The sequence below is a fragment of the Pleurodeles waltl genome, chromosome 12 (assembly GCF_031143425.1).
Source record: "Pleurodeles waltl isolate 20211129_DDA chromosome 12, aPleWal1.hap1.20221129, whole genome shotgun sequence".
Classification (NCBI taxonomy): Eukaryota; Metazoa; Chordata; class Amphibia; order Caudata; family Salamandridae; genus Pleurodeles; species Pleurodeles waltl.
Window position 1 is genome coordinate 425,294,874 of NC_090451.1, and position 16,760 is coordinate 425,311,633.

Below are 16,760 nucleotides of genomic sequence, written 5' to 3' on the forward strand. Positions count from 1 at the left end.
ATATGTGGGTGTATTTGTTTGTGGTGTGCACTGATTGTGCTGTACTACTATGTGATGTTAGCTGCATATCTGTGTTACCCTGGCCATGTGTTTTTGTAGTGGTGTCTGTCATGTGTGTCCTACAGGGTTGGTGTGTTGTGTGTGTATATTGCTAGGTTTGTTGACTTACCCACACGTAGGCCATTTCCATATTGTACATCCTGGAAGTGTTCGTTGATCCTGCTGTGCCGGAATATATAGGCGTCATGCACACTCCCAGGATACGTGGCCAAAATGTTTGTGAATAGTCCCTGGTGGTCCACTATGGCTTGCACAATGTTGGAATGCGTGTATCTGCAATTTTGGTAAATGTGCTCAGTTGCTGCAGGTGGCACATTTCGGACATGGGTGCAGTCAATTGCACCAAGCACATGCAGGAAGCCATGGAATTGCTAGAACTCCTGTTTTATCTCCTGATGCTTTTGCTGGGTTTTGGGGAAGCTGAAGTGGTGGGGTGTCAGGGAGATTATTGTGTCTAACACCTTTGGCAGGAACGCAGAAAGTGACATCTGTGACACACAAACATCCAGGGCACCCGTTGTTTGAAATGGGCCACTAGCCAGCATGTGCAGGACAGCTAGCAGCTTTGTCACAGGTGGTATTTTGTGTGGGGTCTGCAGGCTGGCTGTGATTTGTGGCTCAATGTGGCGCAGCAGGTGAAGTATGGGTTGCCTGTTGAGTCTGTATGTCCTTATGATGTCTTGTTCCCTGACACCATGGAGGGTTGTCCTGTTTCTGAATACCCTCTCCTGCCTTCTGCATTGCTTTTGTGGGTCGCGTTGTGGTGGTTGTGGTTCCTGTGGTTGTTGCTGTCCTCTGCATTAAGAAGAAGAGTGAGTAGCCATAAGAAATCTGAGTGAGGGTCTCAACATTGTCATCCACCAGCCTGACAAGGGTGGTAGTCTTGAGGTACTCTCAATACTCTGTTACCTGAAGGAGGGGCTGAGATAATTGAGCAACCTTGATTCTTATGTTATGGTATCACGAGATGAGGTTGTTCAGTCTAATGCTAAATATGATGAAATATTGAGCGAGTGGAGGAATTGGGATTAAAAAGAATGGGAGGAATATCTTCTTTTTATGAACACATTTCCTAAAATACCTATTCTGTACTTATTGCCCAAAATTCATAAAAATCCAATTACCCCCTTATCCGCCAGCAGCCCCATAGTGTCTGCTAGGGGATCCCTATTTGAGAACACATCCCTATTACCTGCGTCCATTTGTGAACTCCCTCCCTTCTTATATACAAGACAGTAAGGATTTCCTTGAGAAGATTTATGACATCCCCTGGGAAGATGAATACCCTTTGATTACTATGGATGTCAGCAGCTTAAATGAAAGTATGAAACACAGTAATGTGATTACAGCATGTAGATATTTCTTCAAGGCATGGTCTTTATCATTTTGTATACCATTCTGAAATGATTCTCACCGTGATACAATATTGCATGGAGAATAACTTCTTTTGGTTTGACAACAAGCAGTATAGACAGGTACAAGGTACGATGATGTACCCTGCTTTACTCCCAGCTATACCAACCTCTTTATGGGGCAGTGGGAGCAGCAGATGTCAGCAACCATAGATTACTTCAATGTGCATGTCATCCATTGAACCAGGTATATTGATGACCAGTTACTAAATTGGAAAAGAAGCAGGGAACAGGTATCAGGTTTTATTGCTAGACTCAAGTCCAGAAAGTTGAACCTCAGGATTGAGGATACCATGAGCGAGGTGAGTGTGGATGTTTTTGAATTTGAAAGTGCTAGTGGAAGGTGACAAATTGACATCTAGATGATTCAGGAAACGTACTGCATACCAAAGACCAAAATATCAACAGGGAAAGCATTCTAGCAGACACCAAGAATCCCAGACTACAACTGGAAAACCTTCAAGAGAATCTGTAGAAGTTCATAATCACATTTAACAGTAAGATAGCGGCTGTTAGGAACATTCTTAAGCAACAGTGGGACATTTTAACCACTAAAGACAATGGGACCCTCATTATGAGATTGGCGCTCCTGTGACTGCCAGACTTGCGATGACAGTCGGACTGCTACGAAAGCAGTGATCCGGCCTTGATATTTTTACTGTGGCAGAGCCACCACGGTCTGACCGCTGGCACCACCAGTTTGCCACCAGTCGACAGCTTTGTGGTGCTGGAAGTCTTAATCTGCCAGGGCAGCGCTGCAAGTAGCGCTGCCTTTCGGATTACGAGTCCCCTTTTTGCCAGCCTTTGCATGTGGCATGCACAGTGCAGAGGCCATCATGGACAGCCTGTTGCACCTTTAACGGCACAGATTACGGGCAGTGAAAAGCATGACGGGTGCTGTCGCGCCTGATACACCGCAACATTGCTGCCAGCTTGATTACAAGCTGGCGTCAATGTTATGGTGAGTTTCCCAGCGGACCGGCGGGCAGAAACACTGTTTCCACCCTCCGGCCCAGCGGGAAACTCGTAATATGTTCTACAGAGGGACGGGTACATAGGCGGTCGTCCCGACGCAGGAGTCCGCCCGCCAAAGTCATAATAAGCCCCTTTGTCTGACATCATTAAAGATTATCCTAACATCACATTCAGGGGAGGGGTCACCCTAAAGGACAGACTCAACATGAATGATGTGGTCTCTAGCAACAACAGGGAGGTGGATTGTTCCAAAGGTTTCTATACATGTACAACTTGCAATGTTTGTAGATTTAGCCAGAACACCAACAAATATTTTTCCCCGTTATTGGGTTTTGACAACTTTATTGACCAATTCTTAAATTGCCAGTCAGATTTTTGTGTTTATGCCTTGGTCTGCCAATGTGAAAAGAAGTACTTAGGAAGTACGATCCACCCCAAGGAAAAGCGAGTTTTGGAGAACACAAGGGCCATCGAAAACCTAGATAAGCAGTATCCAATGACCTATCAGCTTGACAACTTTCAAAATGGTAACAATATCTTGTTGAGATTTTTTACTTTAGACAGAGTACCCATCTCTGCTAGGGAAGGCAATTGCATATAGATTTTGAGACAGCTTGTGTCTAAGTAGATCTTGGGACACAACATAAGGGCCGGATTATGAGTTTGGTGGACAGTTTACACCATCTGCTGAACGTCCAACAGGGAGGTGGCCCTCATACTGGCTACCTCCCTGCAGAGCCCATTAAGAATTTCTCGCTAGGCTAGCGGGCAGAAACCTGAGTTTCTGCCCGCTGTCTTAGTGGGAAACACCCTACAGTATTATCTGCAGCTCGTAATCGAGCTGGCGGCAATACTGTAGGATGAAGGGTCCAAAGCAGACAATGAACATTACAAGGGTGTTGGCCAGGAGGGCCCTGCACTGCCCATGCCAAGCGCATTGGAAGTGCAGGGGTCCCACTAGGGCCCCCTGCAACCGTTCTATGCCAGCCTTTTCATGGCGGTGCTACTGCCATGAATTGCTTGGTAGAGAACAAGGTCATTATCCCAAGGGCAGAGCTGCTTGCCGCCACACCTACTGTCAGATTGCCGGGATCCATGATCCTGGTGGAGCTGGCAGTCCCACCGTGGCCTGACCACCAGGGTTGAAATATAGTGCTCATACCTCCACAGTGGTGGCAGTTCGACCACCATCCATGAGTCTAGCGGTCTAGCGACCACCAGACTCGTAATGAGGACCTAAGAGCCCCAAAGGCCTAAAAACTGAGGAAGAATCGCAGTATTCTTGGAGGACTAAGGTTTACTCATGAGATAGATGTTGTGATTTCACATATTATCTGGGGTTTTCTCTTCAGTAGGCTGCCACGTGAGTCTCTGGGAGTTTTTAGTAGGACATAAGTGTATTTAGTTTGAATCTGTTGTGTACTATTTCCACTTCTTGGCCAATGGTTTTAACAGTTTTACCCCTTTTATTCTTTTTTTTTCTTCATTGTGTTTGTGTTTTACAGGCTGTAACTACTTGACCCCTATGTCATTCTTATGTCTGTGAGATTTGATGAGATAAGATAGTTTTCTGTTGTCATATCTTTTCCTTGCATTTTCTCTATTTTTGTCTTTGTATCCTACGATTGTGTTCAGATTTGGCTACAACAGTTACAAAATGAGGTTGTTTTGTGTACCTGGCCCACACGCCCACTTGGGCTTTTTTGAGGCTTTGTTTACTGTATTTGTGGACCATCAGGCCATTGTTTCTGCCCACAGTGGCTGCATTTGAACTCATAGCTTGCTTCTTTACAATTTGCCTGATTATTGTTATTATGATTATGGTCTATTAATGCTCGTCCATTTTGTGACATACAGATGCCATTCACATATCAGATCACGTGTTGTTACTTGCATATGGGGAGCTGTTGAATTTCACATCTTGGACAATGTTTAAATGCCCACAATGGTTGTCTTGCACCATTTCTAATTGCCTTGCTTGTGTTTCGGGGGTCGCTGTACATTTTTTAATTTAATTTACCAAGGCACTGTTAATTTTGGGATTTGGACTCATTAATTTTCCACCTTGCACTGTTTTTTGATGCTTTGTTGCTTTGATGCTTACATACTTTATCATGTTCTATTATGCTACATTGTAAAATGGCCGCTACATTTGACATTCTGGTTTTACCTTTCTTGTGTCCCCATCCAACCTTTATGTTCACGTTGTTTTGTTTACTTAATGGGTGTTTACACAGAACTGCTCAACCTGCGATCAAGACTTGTTAGACACCGAAACATGTTGGGTTGAATGTTTTGGGGATAGGGCTGGAATTATTTGTTGTTTATTTGAGAGACACAATGTCCTTCTGTGTACTGAAGCGCACATCTGCAGGAATGCAGACGTGCACCGGAGTCACCTGAGGGTCCCAGGTGAGAAGACCAGTGAGTTGCCACAAGGTAGTTATAGTTAGCAACCAGTTTTTATATCAAAAAGTGTTTTCTACTTGCCTATATTTTTGGCGCTGCTTGACGAATCTTCACGAAACTTTAAAAAAAAAAGAATTGCCAGTCTCGTCAGCTGCCACCTGGAAAGTTTCAGGGTGATCCACCAAGGAGGGGACTAGAAAAAAGGGGGCCCCAAAACACGTTTTCCCCATTTAATTTTCCATAGGGATTTTGTACAGTGATAGCTCAAAAACTACTGGATGGAATTAAACCAAATTTGGCAGGAAGGTAGTTCCTTGTCCAGAAAAAGTTATTTTTTTTGTTTTGGTAAAATTAAGGGGGGGGGGATGTATATCTAGGAACAAAAAGGATTTGTGACCCCTAACGATCTCATGGTGAGATCTGATTGGCTAATAACACTTTAACAACAGAAGCTGTTGAAGTGTTGTCGGCTATCTTGGGAATCAGCTCAGCCAAGTCCCAAAATAAATGTGAAAAAAAACAAAAGGGACCATGGTATGAACACCCTGACCCCTTAGCTCTGTTGGTGGTGTCCCAAAGCCCCCTCCTGTGCTAAAAAATACAAAAAAGTTTTTTTTTTAAATTTTATGAGTGGAGACATGGTGGATCTGCGAATCTGCTTGTAAAATTATTTTTTTAAATACGAAGTGCAGTCTTCCGTGCTTCATTAGTTTAATGCCCCTGGGTGGGCCAAGTCCCGGGTGCTATTTTTTTTTTTAAGTGGGGGAGTCTCCTGGCCCCCACCCTATTCTCTGGGGACTGTGACCTCCCCGGGGCATATTTTTTTGGGATGCAGGGGGTCTAGGGCCCCCGCTGTCCTGGGGACAACCACCACTCCAGGGCTTTCATGCAATATGCGGGGGGAATCTGCCCCCCTCCCGCTGCCCTCGGGACCACCACCCCTGAGGTAACACTGTAGTTGGAGTGGGGGGCACACAGTCCCCGCACCCTGGGGGCCACCATCCCCCAGGGCAAAATGTATTTCATTTGCAAGGGCCATATGACCCCCTTGATGCCCTAGGGACAAACAAGCCCCCAGGGGCAAATGTTTTAAAAAAAATAAAGTGGTCCCTATGGTACCCCCGTGCACTGGGGACCTTCACCCCCTGGGGCTACATTTGATTCTGACGGAGGGCTTGCACCCACCCCTGCTGCCCTAGGCACCACCACCCCCTCACGGCTAATATTTAAAAAAATAAAGGGGACCCCTATTAGTCCCAGGGACCACCACCCCCTCAGGGCTATCTTCGGATTAGAGGGGGCAGCACAGCCCTTTTCTTGAAGATTCTCTGATGGCCCTGTGGACCACCATACTCAGGACTAGATCCTGCTATGTCCCGGGCCCACCTCAAGGACATAGCTGCAGCACTGCAGCCAAGCCACAGCAAACACTCTGCTGTTTGACAGCTGGAACTTTAAAGCAGGTCCCGCTGTCAAACAGCAAAGCTTTCACCTCTGTCCTATGCACACATGCATTGGACAGAGAAGAAATGCTTCACAAGCACAGAGCTGCTGTCAAAGCAACTCTGTGCTGGCTGAAACATTGGCACTGTGAGGGAAGTATTAAGGCTTCCCCGCAGTACCAGGTAGCCTGTAAAGGGCATTTTATTTGTATACTTTACTTTTTTTAAATTATTATATATATATGAGGCACCGTCGGGGAGCCCTTAAGGGCTCCTTCGCGGTCTCAGATAGCCATAATGGGCATTTTATTAATTAATTAATTTATTTTATTAAAAAACTAAATAAATAAGTAAATAAATAAATACATAAACAAAGAGGTACAGCAGGGGAGCCTTTAAATGCTCCCTCATGGTCCCAGATAGCCCATAAAGAGCTAAATAAATAAAAAACTTAGCTCAATGTGAAAGTCGCAGAATTTCACATTGAGCTCCGGGCGTTTGAGTCCAGCTGGACTCATTACCACTTTTTATTTTTGCAATAACTTTTTTACAATATTTTTTGAAAGAATGAATACATTTTTTATTTATAATTGAATACAAATATCTCAGTCTAAGTATATCAGACATCAAACCTAAAAAACGATGGCCCTCATTACAACCCTGGCCGTCGGTGTTAAAGTGGCGGTAATACCGCCAACAGGCCGGCGGTAAAAAAAATGGAATCACAACCACAGCGGAAACCGCCAACACAGACACCCACTTTAACACTCTAACCACCACGGCGGTAGCAACAAACACCGTGGTGGTAACCGCCAACAGACAGGTGGAAGTCAATGTACTGCACACCCCATTACAACCCGACCATCCACAAGCTTTTCCGGGGCGGTACCAACGACATCAAAAGCACAGCGGAAACAGTACACAGAAGGGAAACTCCTCAGCTCTCAACACTCAATAAAGAACCAGGACGCCATGGAGCCCGAGCTGCATGTCCTGCCCGTGCTGGTCTATCTTCTCATCTACCAGGAGTACAAACGGCAGGGGCGATGACCGCGGTGAGTACTACACCTAGCACACGGGGGGAGGAAAACGAGAGTGACACACACACACAACACGCAACACCTCCACCCTCACCCACAACACCATACACACAAACACATGCATCAACATTACATTTACACCCTGTAACCCTCTGGAAGAACGCAAGTACAAAAAGAATTGAGTCAAAATAGTCAGATATACATAATAACTTGAAAAACAGTATTTACAAAAATATACAATATGTACATAAGGCAGTACATTGTCCACTCAGAATGTCCATGGGCCACTGGGCTAAAACTCATAGGCCAAGCCCACACTTGACTCCTGCCTCAATACGGAGAGAACACTGCAGGGGCATCAGGTCGAAAACACACAAGCACCTCAAAGGGAAGGGGAATGGGGGGCACCTCAGCCAGATGATGGGACAACGCCACTGCTCTTCGAGGGGGCTCCATGCCCCCCGATGTCCTGGGGAGTGCAAGGCACTAGTCTCTCAAGTTTCTCAAGTGGGTGGGTTGCCTACTGCTTGGTCCTGGGAGTGCAAAGCCACAGTCTCTCAAGTCTCTTAAGTGGGTCGTTTGCCCACTGCTTGGTCCTGGGGAGTGCAAAGCCCCAGTCTCTTAAGTCTCCCAAGTGGGTGGGTTGTCCACTGCTTGGTCCTAGGGAGTGCAAAGCCACAGTCTCTCAAGTCTCTTAAGTGGGTGGTTTGCCCACTGCTTGGTCCTGGGGAGTGCAGAGCCACAGTCTTTCAAGTCTCACAAGTGGGTGGGTTGCCCACTGCTTGGTCCTGGGGAGTGCAAAACCCCAGTCATTCAAGTCTCTCAAGTGGGTGGGTTGCCCACTGCTTGATCCTGGGGGGTGCAAAGCCACAGGCTCTCCAGTGGATGCCTTCTTCCACTGGTTCTGGAGGGGGCTTTGTGCCCAGTGTGCTTCATCCTGCCAAGGAGGGGCTGAGTGGATGCATTTCTCCACTGGTTCTGGAGGGGGCTTTGTGCCCAGTCTGCTTCATCCTGCCAAGGAGGGGCTGAGTGGATGCATTTCTTCACTGGTTCTGGAGGGGGCTTTGTGCCCAGTCTGCTCCATCCTGCCAAGGAGGGAGTGAGTGGATGCTTTTCTCCACTGGTTCTGGAGGGGGCTTTGTGCCCAGTGATGCAACACTTCGGGTGTGGCAGTTCACAGTCCCTCACCTGGGTGTCTGAGGCACGACATTTGCATGGACCAGGATGCATGATAGTCCATGGAGGCAGGGCTAGAGTCCATCCGGCGGCAGCTACTGCTGCAAACTGGTGGTAGTGCTGGTGCTGGTGGGGGTGCTGCCAGTGGTGGAGGGAGGCTCTAGCCCCTCTCCTGCAGCCTCGGACGGCTGCCCACTGGGGCTGCTGCTGCTGGTAGTGGTGCTACTGTCAGCGGTGCAGGTGGTGGTGCTTGCGGCAGTGCATGGATGTGGGGGATGGTGACTGCCAGTGGGGGGGGTGTAATGATGGGCGTGCTGGTGATGGAGATAGTGGATGAGGATGTAGTGTATGCAGGTGTGAGTAGAGACACTACTGGGAGGGAGGTGGATGAGGAGGAGGAGGGGGACACAGTGGAGGCAGTGGATGTTGGTGTGTATGCATGGGGATGGTGCTTGTGTTTGCCTGAGCCACTTCTGTGTGTTGATTTGGGTGAATGCTGGTCTGAAGGTGTGCTTGGGATAGGCTGGGGTTGAGGGGATTGGGTCTGAGTAGAGGAAGAGGGAGGGGGGAGGCTAGAGACAGGGACAATGGCTGCCATCAGTGTAGAGGCCAGAGCCTGAAATGCTCTCTGTTGGGCCACCACACCAGAGTGATTGCCCTCCAGGTATGCATTTGTTTGTTGCAAATGCCTCTCGACACCCTGGATGGCCTTCAGAATGGTTGACTGCCCAACAGTGAGGAATCTCAGGAGTTCAATAGCCTTCTCATTGAGGGCAGCAGGGCTGACGGGGGCACGGCCTGTGGTGCCTGGGGTGAAGGCGATGCCTACCCTCCTGGGGGAGCGGGCACAGGAAACACGCTGAGGGGCTGCTGGGAGGGCGGTGTTGATAGGGGGGTGGCGGCTGTATCTGTTGTTGGATTGGGCACAGTGGTGTCCCCACCACCAGGGATCTTCCATCGGAGGAGGAGCTGCTGTCTGTAGTGTCACCTCCTGTCCCGGTCGTGTTGCTCCCCTCGCCCTCCGTCCCACTGGTGTCCTCACCATCGGTGGATTCGGCCTCCAGGCCCATGTGGGATGCAGCTCCCTCCATCGCCGGTACCTCTGCTCCTCTGCCAGATGATGCTAATGCACACAAGGACAGGGTGACAAAACAAAAAGGGGGGGAGACAGAGGATACACTTGGTCAATGCCAGCAACAACACTACCGTTGGCGTACACAACTCACAGGGAACAGCCCTATGCACTAGTCCATGCAATACCAGTTAAAATGCTAGTCACCAGCCCATGGGGTACAGTGCCTAACGCCATCAGCTGAACACCTGAAACAAAAAGGGCCCTGACCACTAGTAGATGCCCACTAACACTATTGGGGTTGGAGTGCTTCAGAGCCTGCCCAACAAGGGACATCCTCTTCCATGTTCGTCCTGGCCTAGGGGAACCCACAGCCCACATCCCCACCCAGGTCAACTCTTAACGTGCGCAAAATAATGAATCTGAATTTGTACTCACCCCCCTGTGGCTGCTGTGATGCCCTCAAGTGCCCATCCAAATCTGGATAGGTCACCACCAGGATGCAGAACATCAGGGGGGTCAGGGTACGACGGGCACCCCTTCCTCGTTGGGAGGCCAGCCCCAGCTGGGCTTCCGCCGTCTTCCTTGCCCTGCGGTGCAGGTCCTCCCACAGTTTGCAGCAGTGGGTGCTCTGCCTCTCAAAGACCCCCAGGGTCCGCACCTCCTTGACGATGGCACACCAATTACCCTTTTTCTGATGGGCGCTGACCTGCATGGAAAAGACAGCAGAAAAGGAAATTAGGTAACCGTCCGGACCGTCACACTCACGGCCCACCAGAACCCTCCCATCCCCTGACGCACATACATTGACCACCATACATGCTGCACTCTGGCCTGGACGCATCAGCCCCTCCCACATGTGGCTTACACACACAGCAATCTATACATTCATGGCCCACACATCATGCTCACAGTGTACTCACCTGTTTGTCTGGAGGACCGTAGAGTAACGTGTACTGGGGTAGGACCCCATCCACCAGTTTCTTCAGCTCCTCTGCAGTGAAAGCAGGGGCCCTTTCCCCAGACACATGAGCCATTGTCGCTTGCAGACACAGGTCACAGCAGCACTTGCAGTGTAGGTCCTCTCCTGTTGAAGGTCAGGTAGCAAGTGAGTGAATAGATAGATAATGACTGTCACGTCCGCGGCGGTGCGTACCGTCACCACCGGCGTACATCGCCATTGGCTCCTGGAACCCAAAGTGCCCAATGATAACCAATGCGAGGTTGCACGGTGGTCGTCGACTGCCTACTGCAGCGGCGCACAACACCAGCAGAATTACCTCATTTCCACTCCTCACAGGTCAGGCAGCCTCCATTTCAGGGGGGCACAGGGCATGGCACCTAACTGTGGCACAGCAGACATTGGCACAGCAACTGACTCTCGGATTCACATACTGGTTCTGTAAAGGTAAAGATACATCATTATTTCAATAGATGAGTGAATATGACCATCTGCTCACCGTTTTCCTCCACAGGCTTCAACCACTGAGGATGACTATGAGATGGCAACAGCCTCCAGTGTTCAGACCCCTGGTGGACCTTGCGACAATGGAGGACAGACACATTATCCTAACATACAGACTTGATCGGGCCACAATCCAAGAACTGTGTGCCCAATTGGAGCCAGACCTGATGTCAGCTATCTGCCAGCCCACAGGTATCTCCCCTCTAGTGCAGGTCCTGTCAGTGCGCCATTTCCTGGCAAGTGGTTCTTTCCAAACAAAAGTGGCCATGGCTTCAGGGGTGTCTCAGACAATGTTCTCCAACATACACAAAAACAATTGTGATGCACTAATTGAAAATAACCTATAAAACAATCATATATAACCATCTTATTATATCACAAAAATAGTCCAATAGTGATGTTCAGTTCTTTAGGATTTATTCATGAAAGCTTCAAGTTGTCCTGGGCGATAGACCGTATTCTGTAGCATGTGGAAACACAAATCGATATGTATTTCAATACTTCATGAATTTCAGTTAATGGATGTAAAGTTTGTCGACATTTGCAGCCATAACAGCCAACACATGTTTCGTCTTAGGGCATTCACCCAAACGACTTCTTCAGGGCTGAAATTTCATCAAATGGAGTCTTTAAAACAAATACGTGGACTCGTTAATACCATAAAATATTACCCTCTCACCTAAAATGTGCTCATAGAAACAAAGTGCTACGGTGTCTGGAAAGAAAATTCTTTCTAATTTACCAAGTGTTAAAGATAGGAAAAAAGAAGAAGAAAAAAGTAAAACATGCCATTAGCAAAAACCAAATCATCTATATATCCTCAACGATATGTCTTCTCTATAACGTGTGTGCGCATCATTACATTGTAAAAACACCAACCGAGATAAATACTGTGCAAACCAGTGCAAAAAAACACTGATAACCTAACCCCAACAATTTAAATGTCATGAACCAAAAACTGACATTCTGTCACCTCGTTAAAACCAAATCACACCAAAAGTGTAACTGATTGCCAAGCAGTAATGATAAAAGCGAACCTTCAATCTAGCAGTGAACTGTGTAAAAATTGCGATCTTTCCAATGAAAAAAAGTGATGCCCAGAAGTATCCAAATATAAGAGAAATCCAAAACTGTAAAATAAAAACGAATTGCCCATCAGAGAAGAAGTACTCGGTTCAAGTAGAAGCTACAAAGCTGTGTGATGGAACATCCCATAATCAGCAGATTTAGTGATAGACTTACCCAATAAAACTTGATATCTTGTTTTCAAAACGGCCGCGAGTACGCTGTTGAAAATATCTGGTGAGATTGCCCGAACGAACCTCACGTATTTACTGTATATACCGTAAAACACGGAAGTGTTTGAATGGATCCAGTATAGCAGTGGCAATTGAAGATGGACTCCAGCAGCTCGGTCTTACACTAGCAGAGATGACATATTACAGAGTGCGTGACGGATATGGAACAAATGATAAACAACATTCCACCATTCTGAAATTCACTCGTTTTCCTTGAATCTAATACCGATGACGATCTCCGGCATATTAAGAAGAAAAAAAAAAAAAACATGATGTGTTAAACATCTAACCTACCTTAGCACTGACGATATGAGGGTGCAGAGAAAGCCTATTCTTTAACTAACTCGGACGAAAAATAAACCAGTGTGCAAAAGAAAAATATATATATATATCTACACCAACTGTAACCACATTCCACTATTCCGAGAATCATTCCATCCTAGTATCTAGGATATTTCTCATAAAGAAGGGGATATATTCAGATTATCAAATAAACTGATAAATGAAACATATAGAAAGTAAGAAGAAGATGAAAATAGACAGACCACCAATAAAAAGGTATTCAATAACTAGAAACTGTCTTGATCGTTAACCCTATTTGTTTCAAATACCATATGATGAAAAATCATCCCACATTAGTTAAGACAGAAAAAAATATGTAGTTCCTCCTAAAAAAGTAACTATTTAAATAAAAAAGACATAATATAATACCAAAATCAATACAAAATAATTGTGACAAATATGTAAACACTTATAGAAGATAAATTGACTTAACATAATTACAGATGGGTATCATGTGGGTATGAGTGATAGCACTATCTCAATAGGTGATCATATCCCCATTATATGACAAACAAAATCTAAAACAACTAAGAAACCTTTTATTCTCCCAAAAAATATTCTAGTTCTCTGTCTGTATAGAGACCTAACTCTACTGCTCTCAATCACATTATCCACATTGCTTCTTTTTTGCATAATGTTAATTCCCTGTTCCCCCCTCCGGGGTCTTCTGAAACATGTTCAAACCCAAAGAATTCAAATTTCTTGTGATTATCCTGCGAATCACAAGCCAAAATGTGGGCCACTAAGGGATACCTAATATCGCCATTTTTCAAAGCCCTAACATGCTAGCTAATTCTGACCTTGAGAGGGCGAATTGTACTCCCAATGTAGATAGGAGTACATTTGCAACATATTATGTAAATGACAAAAGAAGTGTTGCAATTGATGGTTGTCTTCATTTTATATATATAGGGCCAGATGTAGCAAAGGTTTTTACCCATTCTGTGTCTATGGGAAAAAGTGTTTGTACATATGGCCCATAATTCTTTGTATCAGAAAACTCATTAATACCATGGGATGCCCAACGGCACAGCCCCCACATTTGGAGAAACCTGCCCTGCGTGTCGACATCCAAGTCTTAGGAGGGGTGGTTGTCCTAAAACTAGGGCTCAGGATACTCCTTAGAGTTCTACCTCTACGAAATGTGAATACTGCTTTGTCTGATATAAAATTCCTCAAAACCTCATCTTGATATAACATATCCCAAAGCTTGTTGATGATTCTTTTGAGAACTAGGGAAGAGTTAGTGTAATCAGTTACAAATCTAACCTTATCTATCGCTTTCTTGGGTTCACTCTGTTTCTTAGATTTCAATGTTTCGCTCCTCAGTATAAACCTAATTCTGTGTTGTGCTCTATCTATTAAGTGGTTTGAATAACCCTGTGCCTTGAATCTCAAACTCATATTGTTGACACAATCAATGAAATCCTCTTCTTTACTGCAATTACGTCTCGCTCTTATTAATTTTCCATATGGTATGGACCCAATCTGATGCTGTGGATGCGCATTCGTAGCATGTAAAATAGAATTACATGCCGTAGCCTTGCGAAACAGTCTACTGTGTATTCTATTCTCATCTACAAAAAGTTTTACATCCAGGAACTCAATGGTCCTAGAACTGTACTGATAAGTGAATTTGATATTCATGTGATTAGAGTTTAAAAATTCGCAAATTTCCACCAGTTTTTCCGAGCTATCAGTCCAGATCATAAAACAATTGTCAATGTAGTGCCCCAATGAAGAATACAAGATTGCCACTGCATTGACCCAGGACTCCAGACCCATTTATCTTCAAACCACCCCATAAAAAGATTTGCATATGAGGGTGAAAATATGAAGCATATAGCTACTCCTTGTTTTTGTCAATACCACTCTCTGTTGAAAAGAAAATAATTATTTTCAAGAATCAGATCACTCATGTCCAACAACATTGTAGTACGGTCCTAAAGGCTCGCCGATCTCTTACCAAGAAAATGTTGTAGGGCTTGTCGTCCTAGGTCAAGATTGATACATGTGTACAATGAAACCACATCCAATGTGACTAGTAACATGTTACTATCCCATTCTATGTCAGATAAGATGCTTAGTATATGTGTTGTATCCTTGATAAAGGATGGAAGATTATACACAAAAGATTGTAAAAAAGATCTACATTTTCCGAGAGTCTCTCTGTTGGTCCTGGTATACTCGATACTATAGGCCTTCCCGGTGGAAAAGATAGTCCCTTATGAATTTTTGTCAATGTGTATAGACAGGGATATCTTCGGTAATCCACCCTAAGATAATAATATTCATCCTTAGACAATAATTCTTGTCTATACCATATTATCCATTTGCTATTTATCATGTTGGCAAGACTGGGAATTTGATTATGATCAACATGTTCATAACAGGCAACGTCACTTAATTGTGATAAAATCTCATTGTCATAGTCTAATTTATTCATCCAACGTGTTGACCAGAGTGTTGTCAGCCCTGCTGAAACACTTGCACAGCTACATTGTATTCTCACAGGTGGAGGATTTGGCCACAGTCAAAGCTGACTTTTATGCTCTGGGACATATCCCCAACATCATTGGTGCCATTGATGGTACACATGTAGCATGTGTCCCCCCCCCCGGAGAAATGAACAAGTGTTCAGGAATAGAAAAAGCTATCACTCTATCAATGTGCAGATGGTGTGTTTGGCGGACCAGTACATCTCCCATGTGAATGCCAAGAATCCTGGCTCTGTACATGACACATTTATATTGAGGGATAGCAGCATCCCATATGTGATGGGCCAACTCCAGAGGCACAAGGTGTGGCTAATAGGTGAGCCCAAGGTCCCCGCCCAGTATAAGTTGGTGTCTGGGTATGGAGTTGTCCCTAAGGTTTAGTATCTGCCTAACAGTTGTCCCTCAATGTTTTCAGGTGACTCTAGTTACCCCAACCTCTCATGGCTACTGACCCCAGTGAAGAATCCCAGGACGAGGGCAGAGGAACGTTACAATGAGGCACATGGGCGAACAAGGAGTATAATTGAAAGAGCCTTTGGCCTCCTGAAGGCCAGGTTCCGGTGCCTCCATCTGACAGGTGGATCCCTGTGCTACTCACCCAAGAAGGTCTGCCAGATAATCGTGGCATGCTGCATGTTGCACAACCTTGCCTTGAGATGCCATGTGCCTTTTCTGCAGGAGGAGTAGGCTGAGGATGCCCGTGTGGCAGCAGTGGACCCTGTGGACAGTGAGGGTGAGGAGGCAGAGGATGAGGATGAGGACAATAGAACAGCAGTGATACGACAATACTTCCAATGACACACAGGTAAGACAGTGTTACTTCACATTTCATTGTCATTATTTTGAATATCTTTGGCACTGGCATGCTGTTATTTCCCACTTCTATGCCCACTTACTGTACCCTTTGGGAATTCATTTTACAGATGTTGGTGCCCCACTATCGCTCCAGGTGTGATCACTGCAGCCAACTACAGGTCTTTTCTATGTGCACAGTTACTGTACAGTTGAAATACAATGTTTGAACCTGGTTAAGCAAATACATACTTTAAAAATGTATATTGTTTTTTTCCAAGGGTGTTTATTGAAGTACTAAGAAGAAGACGGGCAAGTAAATTGGGATGGGCTGATGATGGAGGAAAGTTCAGGGTATTGTTCCAGTTTATTCGTAGCACAAGTGCATTGTCCATGGGGACAGGGTGACAGAGTGGGACACAAGGGTGACAATCAGGAGAGTCTCATTTCCTGGTGGGGGTCTTGGCAATAGTCTCTGGCTTCTGCCTGTATCACAGGGAACGTTTGCGGGGTGGTTCTTCTTCTGCAGGGGGAGGGGTGCTGGTGGCCTGTGAGTCCTGTGGCGGGGCCTCCTGTCCACTAGCAGCAACGGAGGTGGAAGGCAGTTCAGATGTCTGACTAGTGGCAGGGGCCTGGTATTGTGAGACTGCCTCCCTCATAATGTTGCCCATGTCTGCCAGCACCCATGCAATGGATACCAAGGTGGTGTTGATGGCCTGCAAGTCCTCCCTGATCCTCTGGTACTGTCCCTCCTCCAGCAGCCTGTTCTCCTGCACATT